The following is a 14,831-nucleotide window of genomic DNA, read 5'->3' as shown; positions in this document are numbered from 1 at the left end:
ATGGAAGTAGGATGGTAGTGTGACCACACTACAGAAACTCTGCTTCCCTCTGTAGCCATCCATAGCTTCGCCATAGCCTCACAGACGTTTGGGGACATCATTTTCCTCCTTGGGCCACAAAACAGATGTGGTAACATAACTAATACAGACATCCTTTCTGTTGCCAGAAGTTCCCCAGTTCCCCAGATGTGCCCAGATTCTCTTACCATACCCTTCCTAACCTGCCTGCCCCTCTACTGGCATTTTAGCTGCAATGCCTGGATAATAGCAGTGTGTGGTTTTAGTTTATGTTTCACTTGCATTTAGGGTGTGTGCTCAGAATTTCAACTAGATTCTCCCTATCTTGAATTGTTCTCTAGATAAGCCATGACTCATAAACTAGGATCCTAGAGTCCATAGGAATTGCCAGCAGAACTCATAAAATCTTTAACTGGCCTGTTTGAGGGTGTTGTTTTGAGTCTTTGGAAATAAGTGAGAGGAGCCCCATGCTGATAGAGAGACAGTTTTGTCAAGAAGTCCCCTTGCATAGAAAGTCCTGACTGAACATGTGTCACTGCTTCTAGAATTTTAAGGAATAATAGAGAAGAAACACAAGTCTTCATTAGGCAGCATTAGATAAGCAGCACCATGAAAAGTAAAGGTAGTACAAGATAGTTCTAATTAGAAGCTGTTAGACCTGGCTAAGTGCATATAAAAATGTGTTACATATAGGAGTAGATTCTTGACTGGCTATCTTTAGTGCAGTTAAAATATGGTTCTCTGTTTCAGTGTTAACCAGTTTTCCTTTGCTGTGACAGAACTACCTGGCACAGTCAATTTATGAGGAAGAAAGATGTACTTTAGACTATAATTACAGGAGTTTGATTCTGCCTGTGTCACTGGACCCTGTTGTGGCATGCAGATGTGGGTATGGAGGAAGGGAAGAGAGGGGAGAGCCGAAGTGGGCTGTGAAGGGAAGGAGGGTCTGGAGTCCAGATGTCCCCTACAAGAGCATCACCACCACCCAGTCTGACCTGTCTTCCTTTCACTGAACCTACCTCCTAAAGGTTCCACCAACCTCCCATGAGTGTGCAGGCTAGAGAACAAGTTGCAGCACAGTGGCTTGGAGGAGATATTGAAGATCTAAACTATAAGCTGGGCATGGTGGCACACAGCTGTGGTCCCAGCACATGGAGATAGAGATAGGATCAGGCAGGCATTTAAGGTCACCTTTGGCTACATAGCAAGTTCAAGGCCAGTATGGACTACACAAGAGTCTGTCTCAAGAAAACAAAAATCCTAAACTATAGCATGTGACACGGATTCCTAAATGATTTTATTAATTTAAAAAAAAAAAAAACAGAGCCAGATATTGGAATAAAAGCTGAAAGATCAGAGAGGCAGAGCAGCAAGCTACTAGTTCCTACCCCTACAGAGTCCTCCACCGAAAGAGAGAGTTCCTGTTTCCTCACGCATTATATACCTTTCTGTGCCCTACCATATTACTTCCTGGGATTAAAAGTGTGTGTCACCACTGCCTGGTTCTGTTTCTCTCATGTAGCCCAGTCTTGGCCTTGAACTCACAGAGATCCAGACAGATCACTGCCGCCCGAGTGATAGGATTAAAGGTGTGTGCCACCACTGCCTGACCTCTATGTCTAATTTAGTGGCTGGCTCTGTCCTCTGATCCCCAGGCAAGCTTTATTGAGGTACACAGTATATCACCACAGTAGCAATTAACTATATAGTTAGGCAGATATGGGTGACCAGATGGGCTTTGAAGTTAATTTTCAGCAACATTTTTTGATTAAATGTAAAATGTAACTTGCTCTGAGGTGACCACATTGATTTTTCTGTCCCTGTCATTCATAAGAGCCATATAAATCAATCTATATTTCTGTATGTGGTCTTTTATTGAAAGCTTTTTACTTTCAGCTTCAGTAGAAATCATTAAATTGCTTTGAGGGATTATATTTTATTTAGATTTTTTTCATTCTTGACCTAATTACAAGTGAATTTGGTTTGGTTTGTTTTTTCCACTTTTGAAAGTGTAAGAGAAGGAAAATCGCTTCCTTTAAACAATTAAAAACATAGTTTGGCTCACCGATGTAGTGTGTACTTTACCGTACATAGATTATATGTCATTTAACAGGAAGAAGAGGGCTGAGGTAGAGTACTTGCCAGGCCCTGGGAAGAAGGAGAAGGAAGAACAGGAGATGACTAGTAGATAGATAAGCCTTGCACATACTTCTACGTGAATTAAAAGTAAGCATTGGAGGACGGGAGAGACAGTCCAGTAGTTAAGAGCACTCACTGCTCTTCTAGAAGAGCCAGGTTCATTCCCAGCATTCACTTGGTGGCTTACAACTGTCTGTAACTCCAGTTCCTGGGAATCCAGTGCCCTCTCCTGGCCCACTTAGGCACCAGGCATGCACATAGTATACAGAGATACATGCAGTCAAATCAACCATACACATAAAATACAATAATTGAAAATTTTTAAGTTGTTTAAATACATTAAATATGGCTCAGTTGATTAAAAACTGATGATGTAAAGGGAAGCTAAGTTTTATCTCTGATCTGTTATCTATAGATAGTGACACAGAGAAACATAAGCCAAACAAAGACAGATGCCGGGTCTTTCTAATCATGCCTAGATGCCGTTTTGCTTTTGCTGAGAAGTAACACAGTAGAAAGGCTATGGCGGGCTGGCAAGATGGCTCAGTGGTTAAGAGCACTGGCTGCTCTTCCAGAGGTCGTGAGTTCAATTCCCAGCAACCACATGGTGGCTCACAACCATCTGTAATGAGATCTGGTGCCCTCTTCTGGTGTTCTGCACTGTATACATAATAAATAAATCTTTGCCGGGCGGTGGTGGCGCACGCCTTTAATCCCAGCACTCGGGAGGCAGAGCCAGGCGGATCGCTGTGAGTTCGAGGCCAGCCTGGGCTACCAAGTGAGCTCCAGGAAAGGCGCAAAACTACGCAGAGAAACCCTGTCTCGAAAAACCAAAGGAAAAAAAAAAAGAAAGAAAGGCTATGGCACAGGAAGCCATAAGAGAAGGGAAAGTGTTTGAGCCTTTCACACTGTCACACATGCTAAAATACAAGCCCATCTGCACTTCACTGCCCACTCAGGGAACACACATACACACACACAAATGCAGAAATAGAATTTTACTTTTTAAAGTTTTTTTTTTTAAGTTACAAAAAGGAGTCCCTGAGCAATTGTGCTATTCCTGCATCTAAGTGATGGTCTTCAGTATTTTTGCATGCAAGAACCTGCCAGTTAACTCACTACATTTCCAGAATGGCCTGCCATTCTAGTGTATAGTACATGTAAGAAAACTGCATAGTACCAAGGCTTGTCTCCATAACTGGTTCTGAATTATGTTTGACTGGTTCCAAAAGGCAAAATGACCCTCAGAGGATGAACTGTCAAAGAATAATATGCAAAAGAATATGAATTACCTGCTCAATAAATATTTCCAAGTTCCCAGGAGTTCTGCCAATCGCAACAAATGTAAGATGAAAAGACATCTTCATTCCCTACTCTTACGCTGCTGACAAGAATTTACATAATTAACTATATACTCTTTATGGGGGTGCCTCACATAAGCATCTTCAGAGCCTTGGGAAGGAACATCTTTCTGGAATGCTTTTTCCATAGACGGAAGTATCATCCCTGGGATGCATTTCCATCTCCCCAACTGATGGTCATGAGGAATGTATGAGGCAAACCGAAAAGCTTTCATTTCCTAATAATCACTTCTTGTCTTTGTGTAAATATGTCTGACCTTACTTGTTTGGAGAGTACAGAACAGACACTGCTGCAGGGTGATGATTTGTTCTTTAGCCCATGAACTGGTCAGAGAATACCAATCAGTCCATCTGTGATTCCTGCTGGATTTTCTACTTTTGTTATTGAAGTAACCTACTATCCTAAGGCCATATTTGACAGCCATGGATAAAAGGATTAGAGAAAAGATTTAAAGATTTCTCAGGTCAGAGCATCAGGACAGAACCAAAAGTCCTCACCAGACAACTTGGGAGAGTGGGTCTTAAAAGTGGGCTCTCAAATACCATTCTCTTAAGTGATCGCAGTGTTGGCACCAGGAGCTTGGGCACCACTGGACTTGGGCCTTACCAAGGGCATTGGTGCTGGGAGGACTCATTCTGGAGAGCAAAAGTAGAATTTCTGCTCAGGAGATTTTGCTCCAGACAACATAAAGTTTTAGGAGTGGGACTGTTCTCCAAGAATGTGACTGTCCTTGACCAACACTGTGTTGCTAAGAAAGGTCTGTTCCATCCTTAAGAGCCCAATGAGTATGTCATTTGAGGAAAGCCTTCAGCTGTTATGGTGGTGAGGGGGGTAGCAGCTCAGTGGTAGACTACATTACCTAGTAAAGTACTCAGCTCTATCTCCAGCATCACCAAAAATTTTTTAAATTTTAAATACAGAGGAATGTAAAATCAAGAAATTTCCAAACTCCTCTGTGACTTCAGCAGTGGTTACACCTATTTAAAACAGAGTTGCCTTAAACTGGACAGAGGTAGGAGGCTCAGCAGGCTTTCTACAGTTCATAGCCTGTATTAACGCTTCCATACTTCCTCTTCATAGTGTTGTTCTCGTTTCATGCATATTTAGAACAACTACACAGTAGAACAGCAGTTCTCAACCTGTGGGTTACAACCCCTTTGGGGGTCAAACAACCTTTTCACAGGGGTCACGTATCAGATATCCTGCATATCAGATATTTACATTATGATCCATAACAGTTTCAAATTTACAGTTATGAAAGTAGCAACGAAAATAATTTTATGGTTGGGGGTCACCACAGCATGAGGAACTGTATTAAAGGGTCACAGCATTAGGAAGGTTGAGAACCACTGCAGTAGAGGATCTACTGACCTATTTTCAAACAGCCAGCAACCTTAAACAAAATGAATGCAATTGAAATATGTTATCTAGAGTATTGATAGAAATGCATTCCATGTGCAATACTGTTTTATATATTGTGTGATGGGCAGCTTAGGGAAACATATGAGAGAGATCGGAAGTAATACGTACCAGTATAGATAAAGGCTCCCTCTTTGGGAGTTCTAAAATTCACATTCACTATAACTTTTACTACTATTGCAAAAGAACTCTATAGTCAGCCATCATTAACCTTGTTTCTGTGATGAATAGGAAAACTTCATTTTCAAAAGAAAATGTCAGATCTTAACATAAGCACACTTTGGTCTTTCAGCCCCCAAGAAAATAATAGGCAAGAAGTATTTCTCAGCCCCAGTGCTTGTGGAAGTACAGTGCAAGAGTTCCCAGGCGATCTTTCCCTTTGTTCCTGATGAGAAGAGAAACACACTACTGACATGTTTTCCTGATTAGCTTTAACTGTCAACTTGACACATCCTAGAATTATCTGGGAAGAGAATTTAACTGAAGAATGGTCTATGGGCATGCCTTGAGGTGACTGTCTTGAATGTTTATTTATGGAGGAGAGTCCAGCCAGCCCACTCTAGGCAGAATCATTCCCTAGGCAAGTGATCCAGAACTATATAAGAAAGTTAGCTGATTTAGCTGCTTGCCTGGCATAGTGGCACACACCTTTAATCCCTTCTCTTGGCATAGCTGTTTCCAGGCCAGCCAGAACTACATAGTGAGAAGCTGCCCCACCGACCCACGGCCCTCCAAAAAAAGAATGAAAAGAGAAAGCTAGATGAGTCTATCCCTGCTGCTAGCCAGCAAGAGGCATCCTCCATGATTCTATACTTATTTGGATATGACATGAGTTCTTGGGTCAGAGGTAATGTGTAGAATAGCAAGCAGGCCTGCAAGTTCCTACCTAGCATTCTTGCCTTGACTTCCCTTGATGAAGGACTGAAACCTAGAATTTTAAGCTGAAATAAACTATCTCCTCCTCTAAATTGCTTTTGGTCAGGCCATTGGTCACAGCAACACAAATTAAACCAGAATACAAGTGAATACTTGCTTTATGTATCTCAAGTAAAGCTTACCTAGCATAGAAGAAAATAACACAAAAGAGACCATTTCAAATACTTTCTTAGTATTGTGCAAACACTGTCAAAGATCTGTTGCTAGCAACCCAAAACTTAATAGACTGAGGAAACAGCAGCCATTTTTTATTATGCTCACAGAATGTGGGGATCAGGAATTCTAGGAGTGTGCTCTGTCACTGGTTTATATCTGCTGCAAAATGCCAGCCTCTTTTGAAGAGACCATACCATGAAGGAATAACTTTTTTCTTTTATTATGTATAACAGTGTTCTGCCTGCATGTATTCCTGCATGCCGTAAGAGGGCACCAGATCTCATTATAGATGGTTATGAGCTACCATGTGGTTGCTGGGACTTGAACTCAGGACTCCTGGAAGAGGTGCCAGTGCTCTTAACCTCTGAGCCATCTCTTCAGCCCCAAAAGAATAACCTTTAGGGTTGGGTTTGGCTACGGTTGTATACTAGGTTCAGCAGTGACCACTATTAAAAGTGTCAATGTCTGGTTTCTTCATTTGGACTTCATCATCCCGTAGCAACCTCAGGGTACTCAGACTTCCTACATGTAGTCACAAGTCCATTGAGTAAGATTGAACTATGTGACCTTTATGACACAGTCCTGGAGCCACACAGTATTGCTTCTGTGGTATTGTACTGGTCAAAGCTAAGATTCAAGGAATGGGACCATAGACCCCACCAAGTGGGAGTGACATGGGATTTGTGGCCATGTTTTGAAGCTATTGAAGACCTCTTCTCCTGAGTGCTGCATTCTTTGGACTGCCAACTTCCGAATAATGACATGGAGACTTCTTATTAATTGTGAAAGCTTGGCCTTAGCTTAGACTTGTTCCCAACTTGCTCTTAAAACTTAAATTAACCTGTTTATAGTAATCTACATTCTGCTACATGGCTCATTACCTCTCCTCAGTACAGTGTGTCCCACTTCCTCTGTGTCTGGCTGACAAATCCTACCACTCTTCTTCCAAGAGTTCCTATCTCTTCCTGGAAGTCCTGTCTATCCTCTCCTGCCTAGCTGTTGGCCATTCAGCTCTTTATTAAACCAATCAGAAGGTGCCTTGGCAGAGACACAACATCACAGTGTACAGAAAGATTATCCCAAAACACATCTCTCTTTTGATCTGGAATCCTCAGAAAATATTTCTTCTTAATTATTCTACTCCATTCTTACCCCATTGCCCATTATACAGTTCAGTGATAAGAGCCAAGGGGCTCTTACCTCTAATCCATGGGTCAAGCAGGAAAGAAAAAGGTGATGTAGACAAGTTTAACAAAGCAAAAATGAAGGGATTGCCCTAGGTTCATGGTCCTGGGTTAGACCCCATTTTAGCCATGGGTGGTGGCCTATGACTATAATCTCAGCACTTAGGAGGCTGGGGCAGGAAGACTGCCAGGAGTTTGAGGTCACCCTAGTGACATACATAACAATACCCAATCAAAAATTCAACATATCAGTGAATTAGTGGAGTGAGCTGTGTCTAACTGCAGTGTGCATGTGTTTGTTTTAAGGGGAAATATTAGATTGGAATGAGGACTGTTAATTTTATTGTGAAGCTATATTTTTAATTGTTTCTTACTTTGTTTTCTAAAAATATGCTGTGGGCTAACCTTTGGACCCTTGTCTGTGCCTTGGCTCTGAGCCCCTCTGCAAAAGACCTAAGACTAACAAACAAGATACTGTCAAAGAATGTACATTTATAATCTCACGTTAGAGTCTGGAATGCCCTCACCTTTTAAACACTGCTTACTTTATCAACTTACAAAGAAAGTATCTAATAGTATAAGTTCTAAATAAGTGGCCAGCATTCTTCATGTGCATATGTGTGACTCTTGTATTAATTATGTGTATGGAACCAGGTGATGATGGAGTATACCCAGCACTTGAGAAGTTGAGACACAGAAGAACTCTTAGTCTGAGGCCAATCTTGGCAAAATAGCAAGTCCCGAGCCAGCTAGATCTACAGGGTAAAACCTTAAAAGAAAAGAAAAGAAAAAATACTATGTGTATGATATCTAGATGTCTCTAAGCTTTCTTGATTAAGGAACAGACTTTTTTTTGGGGGGGGGGGGGAGGGTTTCCAGACAGGGTTTCTCTGTGTTATTTTGGTACCTGGATCTCGCTCTGTAGACCAGGCTGGCCTTGAACTCACAGAGATCCTCCTGGCTCTGCCTCCCAAGTGCTGGGATTAAAGGCATGTGCCACTACTGCTGCCCAGGTAAGGAACAGACTCTTAATGGTTAATTGTAGAAAAGCTTCCACTTTGAAGTTAATGCTAGGTTACATTTTATACTCTGAACTCTTCTCAGTATTTACTAGAATTCATATCAGTTTAGAAACGAAGGGGAATATGACTATCCATATATGCCCCTTAATTTAGCATGAGGCCTTCTAAGGTGACAGTTATAACTGTAAAGATGAATAAAACCTAAACCAAAACAGTCAAAATTCACAGGGGATCAGATAGGATGTAGAAATCTTTAAGACTTAAGTTTGTCTTTCTGCCCTTCTTGACCGAAGCATTAAGTTTGCTCTGAGAAGAAATGTCCTACTGATACCTAACAGGATGAGACATAGAAATGATCATTTTCATTTTTGAAACTTGAATCTTTATGAAAAGCTTTCTCCCATTTTTCTTCCCTCCTGTCCTATTCATTATCACTTCTGTAGCATAGCACCTCTGTTGAAGCCAAGAGTAGAGAGAGATGGATATGTTCCTCGTTCTAACCATAGTAATTGATTTTAAAGGTGATACTCCCCTTGGTAACATGATTGGTACCCTGTAGGGGTGAAATTAGTTGCTTCCTCTGTGGAGGAAAGACTGTAGTGATTTTTATATTCTGTGGAGCTCTCAATGCAAAATTTATTACAAGATCTGAACAGCTGCTTATGGAAGACCCTTGACTCCTTAAGAAATGGGAGAGAGAGAAAGACAGGTGTTTTCAGAGAATCCAGTGAGAAGCTGGGGTCCGGCAACAACAGGAAAGAGCTGCAGACAAGAAGGTTCCTTGCAGGTTGTGTAATGGATCCCACTCCTGTTTTTCGAATGGTAGAACTCAGGACCAGAATGGACAATTCCTGTAACTCCCATCTATTCTGGTCTTCAAACAGGGTCCTCTCTCTGCCTTTTCCAGGGTCATGTGTACCATCTTATTCCTTAGCACTCAGGTCTGCAGAAATCTCCACGTGTCTAGAAGACAGCTAGCTTCCTGTTGAGTGCAGCAAAGATTGTACAAGTATTTAGATTTGGGGGCAGGGTGGCTATGTTTTTTGTTTGTTTGTTTGTTTGTTTGTTTGTTTTCATTTTTTGGGTGGGTTTTTTTGATGGTTTGTTTCTTTTTGAGTTAGGATCTCACCATACAACCCAAGATGACCTGGAACTACACACATTGTTACTGTATTTTGAAAGTTGGCACATTACTTTGAATTCACATTGTTACTGGATGGAGTCATCTTTTGTGTACATGTTAAACATGAACTCCCCTCAGCAAAATTGACCATAAAAGTGACTAGCACTTAATAGATATTCAGTAAACAGTAAGATAAAAAACTGGGAGAAAGGCTGAAATTTTGATATGATATATTCTTCATCACTCTTGTACTCATTGGCCATTTGTTTCAATAACATAATTTGTTGAATTTCAAATGTGTTAAAATAGATAAGCTTACTTTACAAGAAAATGATTGTGACTTTACATATTAGGTTTCTCTTCAGAGTGTGGCATCTCTGGTGGTGTTACTCATTTTTATTCTACAACTGATTGAAACCTTATTCTCTGTGCATCTTGAGAACATACCTGAATATGCTGCTACATGGGTTGTAACCTTTGGCTGAGAGACTGAGACAGAAGGTTCTGGTTCTTCGAGCAATGCCCAAACCAGAGAGGAACTCCATGATAGTACATCTAGGAGTGTTAGTATTAACAGATGTGTACTGGCACAAAGCAGAAGAAATTTCATCACACCTCTGGCAAATTGATACTGAAAGAAAGCGAGACAGATGGTTGAAAACAGCAATGAAATATCCTGTTACGTGTCTGCAGAAGTCATTAGCAGTTAGAGGTATTATTAATGGATCAGACTCACTTGGGGAGTCATGTTTATGTAATTCACATAAAGCAATGGTACTTATGGTATTTTTAATGCAATCCATACCAAAGACAAACATGTCTTTCTACATAATTAGAAAATAGATTTATTGATAGTAAAGAACTCACTCTCTAGCTTGATTCTGGATCACTTGTAGAAGTTATTGTTCTACCACATAGCACCAAAGAGTGAAATATAAGAGAGTGCTATCCACGTAGGTCACTAAAATAGTGTTATACTGTTTCTTTCCTCTATTTTGGAAAGATGAGAAAGGGTGAAATTGTTCTTTCTAAAAATCCATTTTTAAACAGGCTTGGCTAACCCACTTGTGAACTCTGCAGGAATAATTCCTGTCTACCTAGTGCTTTCTTATGTCTCTTTGAAGTTGAAGCCAATCTCAGGGTTTTTATTGTGAGCATAAGAGCAAATTTGGGTGTTTATGTTGCCAAAGGCTCTCAGGACGGTTTTTAGCCCTCTAACATTAAACAGGCACTCATCAGATATTTGAGCAGTTCCAAGTGAGGAGTTGTTAGTTTTAGCCTGTATTAATTAGACAAGGTTACCAACAAATTCCTAAAAACAAGTCTTAGCTACTCTCTACCATAGTGCCCATTTATCAGAGTATTATCTGCAGCTAAGTCAGGCAGAATATAGCACTGCTTATATATGACTTCTAAAAATCAAGTGACGGGCACGCATGAGGGAAGAAGTGAATGTTCATCATGTTTCCCCTCACTACATGTGGTTGATGCCCTGGTGTTGGACAGCTTAGAGTTAGTGAGATGTTGGAGAGCTGTTAAGTTACCTGCTGTGGTCTTCATTGCACAGAGGAGACTTTGAGCCCTAAAGGGCCTATAGGTCAGGATCGACACCTGCTGTGTTCTAGGGAGGTGAAGCATACTGCCCAAGCTAGGAAATAGGCAGCTGAGCTAGCCCCCAAGTAAAAAGAACAGCTCCTGGAACCTACATATACTTCTTGGGTAGTCAGCATTTTGTCTCCCTAAGATGGCAAATATTCCAAATCTTCTGTCCTCTGCTGGTTCTTTTCCTGAACTTTCTGGAAGTTGTTGCTCATCAGCTAGAACTCTTCCTACAGTAGAGAGCCATGTTGCAGTGTGCAATCCCAGCATGTTAGTGCATGAGCTGAAATTTGGCTGCAGAGCTCCTTGTAGGAGTTAGGAGAGTTCCTGGTACAGCCTGCGGTCCTTATGAGTGAGTTGAGTGGTCTATGCATTATGCAGCCAAGAGTGCTGTTACAGTACATAGCCATAACCACAGACATAGCAAGCATGTCCACACCTCCACATGGCTGATGCTGGTGTCACTGATGGGTTTATGGGCTCTATTCCATGGAAGTAGTGATTTACAGTGTTCTTTGCTAGAAACTGATGAACTCTGAGTAGGTTTACCCCATTCATAATTCTTTCCTTATCCTTTCAACCCAAAAAATAATAATAATAAAAAAGTCAATTTAAAGATGCTACATAAATCTGCTATGTTTGATTTTAGTACCTGCAGTGACAGTAGAGGAAAAGCTAACATTTTCCTCCGTGAGTCTCCACCACAGAAAGAGATGCTTTGTCATCACTTGAGACTCTTAAAATGTTTATGTGGTTGGTTAACCAACACCAGGAAATGATAACAACTGCAGATTGGTTCTTTTATCAAGATTGTGGGAAGTTTAAACTTCTTGATTTATTTCTGATTATAACAATATCTTCTGGTATTCTTTTAGCCTACCTACCTACCCCCAATCATTCATGTTTGTTTGACATTTCTTTGTCTTTCTCAGATTAGAGGTATAACTGTGAACAAGAGTAGATCATCCAGACTGCATGCCAAGAGCAATATGATTCATACTGGTTGATGCAGGACTTAAAGGGACAAAAGACTCTCATGAAACAGTGTTAGTGCTTTGCCTGGCAGGATGAGAAAGAGAGGGATATAACGTTGATGGATAGAGAGACATTTTGTTGATATGGGAGGACAAGTGTAAGGGAAAAGTTGTCTTTTTGAATACATAAATAATATACAATTTTTATAATAATATTTATGGGTAAAAAGAGAAAAACTGGGGCTACAGAGATTGCTCAGTGGTTATGAGCTGGCACAGCTCTTACAGAGACTTGAGTTAATTTCCCCGCACCTACATTGGCCAGCTCATAATCACCTCTGACTCCAGATCTAGTAAATCCTATGGCTCTGGCCTCTGAGCATCAGCACTCACATTCACATATGTGCATGCAGGCACACAGACACACACACACACACACACACACACACACACACAGACACACACAATTAAAAATAAATATTTATAAAGCAAAACTAGTGTTAATCTTTCTGTCATGAAACAATGTCATCTTTATCTATTTCCTTCCAGAATGTTACTTCTACAGAGATGTCTGTCTGTCTGTCATTTGATGAAATCTTACTAGCAATTGGTCGCTTATCTAATTTATTGTCTCTCAAGACAGTAAATAATAAGCCTGCATCATCACTTTAAAGGGAACAAGGCAGGGTGCCACCCAGTGAACTCTCTATCCTTCCTTTATATAGCTGATCTTCTAATGTTGAGCCTTTAGATTACTTCCTGGTTTTGCTGGTATGTATAATGCCATGATGAACATTAGTGTTAGGGATATAGATGGCTGTTTGTTTATGATAGATTGCTGAAAATATAATTGACAGACCAAAATTGATACACAGTATGAAAAGATTTTTTAAATGCAAAATTGGAGAGAAAGAAGTATATATTGGATTTTAATACTTGTGTGTTGCTCCTAAGGTTAGAAATTGGATGATGTCATGTTGTAAGGAAAGTAGTTTCCAGACCTATAGTTGTATTGTGAGTCAGAATTGTTAAGAATCTAAACATTGGGTGTTCCACTTGAAAACGATAAAAAACATGCATATTTCAAGTGGTTAATTGATTCCTGAACCTAATCTTAGGTCCAGTCAAATCTGAGTTGCAGTTTCTTAATTGGTTATGATGGTGGGGGTGTGTTAATTGTATTGATGTCATGCCCATTAAGAATGGAGAAATGAATTGACTCAAATGATTATGGAAACAAGCAAGTTCCAAGATATGCAGGGTGAGTGATGAGCAGACACTGTACCCAGGAACAGCCAGTATTTCAGTTTGAGTCTAACAAAGAACACAAAATATTGGTGCTCCATTTTGAAGGCTGGTAGACAAGAAGAATTCTATCTTACCCAGACATGAGTCTGATTGTTCTATGAAGGCCTTCAATTATTGGATGAGGCTTACCTACATCAGGAAACACCATCTGCTCTGCTTAGCTGCCTGTTTTCAGTGTTATTCTTACCCACAAAGAGGATAATGTTTGCCCAAATATATGAGCACCCCATTGTACACAGTAAGATGACAAAATTAACCACTATACTCAGCATTTCCACCTACTAAGAGATCCCCAGATGCTGTGAGGCTTACAAAATAATCAGATCAACAACCAGCAGGAAATAAACCAACATAGAACTGTAAGCCAGGATTTACAACCCTAAAAGGAAACATTTTTTTCAAGGTTTTAATTAACAAAGAAAATAATGTTTGCCATGCCTGCATGAAAATGAGCATGTTTCATATCTGGAAGGGCTGGAGATGTAGCTCAGTGACAGAGCACTTAACTAGCATGCAGAAGGCCCTAGGTTCAATCCCCTGTTCAGGGAGCAGGAAGGCAAAGGAACTGAAATAATCTCTGTAGATGCCATGTGGTTTCCAAAATATAACACCAAAAATAAACAGACTAACATTTGTGTCTTGTCTTAGTTGGGGTTTCTATTGCTGTGACAAAACACCATGACCAAAGAATAAGTTGGAGAGGAAAGGGTTTATTTGGCTTATGCCTCATCATTGCTGTTCATCACAAAAGGAAGTCAGGACAGGACACAAGCAGAGAAGGATCCCAGAAGCTAATGCAGAGGCCATAGAGCAGAGCTGCTTTACTAGCTTACCTCCCAAGACTTGCTCAGCCCACCTTCTTATAGAACCCAGTACTAGCAGCCCAGGGATGGCACCATCCACCATGGGCCGTGCCCTCCCCCATTGATCACTAATTGAGAAAATACCTTATAGCTGGATCTCATTGACGCATTTCCTCAACCGAGGCTCCTTCCTCTGATGACACTATCTTGTGTCAACTTGACACAAAAAACCAGCCAGTGTATGTCTATTTGTAAATTCCTGATAAGACACTAAAACAGGAAGAGATAATCACTTGAATGGGAAATTAGGCAAACTGAAATTGGGAGTATCTCAACACCCCACCCCATTACCAACACCACCACAAACTGTGCATGCCCCATTGTTTACTTGTTTCTTGAGACAGGGTCTCATCTCACTCGGTTGCCCTGGCTCTCTTGGAACTCACTATGTAGAACAAGCTGGCCTCAATTTCACAGAGATCTGCCTGTCTCTGCCTCCTGAATCCTGAAATTAAAAGTATACACCACCATGTCCAGCCCCATTTAGTTTTCATCTAAATAAAAGATAAAGTATTTCCAGCTAGTTGCCTTTAAAGAGAATTGTAGCATGAATCTTAAAGAGTCTTCTTAATAAAATCAAACCTGGTGCCAGGTATTGGGGTGAACGCTGGAAGATCAGAGAAGCAGAACAAGCCACAGACACCTCACCTTGCCAATTCGTCAGCTAATCCTGTTTCCTCAGACTAGATGCCTCTCAGCTGAACTGTGCTGCTCAAAAGCCTAAAAGC

The 14,831-nt window shown here is 40.7% G+C and overlaps 1 protein-coding gene across 1 annotated transcript in view; it reads left to right on the top strand.

The window, feature by feature from the left end:
* Lyrm4 (LYR motif containing 4) overlaps nt 1–14,831 on the top strand; it is a 130,127-nt gene that overhangs the window by 54,581 nt on the left and 60,715 nt on the right. The gene's annotated exons all lie outside the window — the stretch shown is intronic.

The sequence above is a fragment of the Peromyscus maniculatus genome, chromosome 5 (genome assembly GCF_049852395.1).
Source record: "Peromyscus maniculatus bairdii isolate BWxNUB_F1_BW_parent chromosome 5, HU_Pman_BW_mat_3.1, whole genome shotgun sequence".
Lineage (NCBI taxonomy): Eukaryota > Metazoa > Chordata > Mammalia > Rodentia > Cricetidae > Peromyscus > Peromyscus maniculatus.
This window is presented reverse-complemented; position numbering and strand designations above follow the sequence as displayed.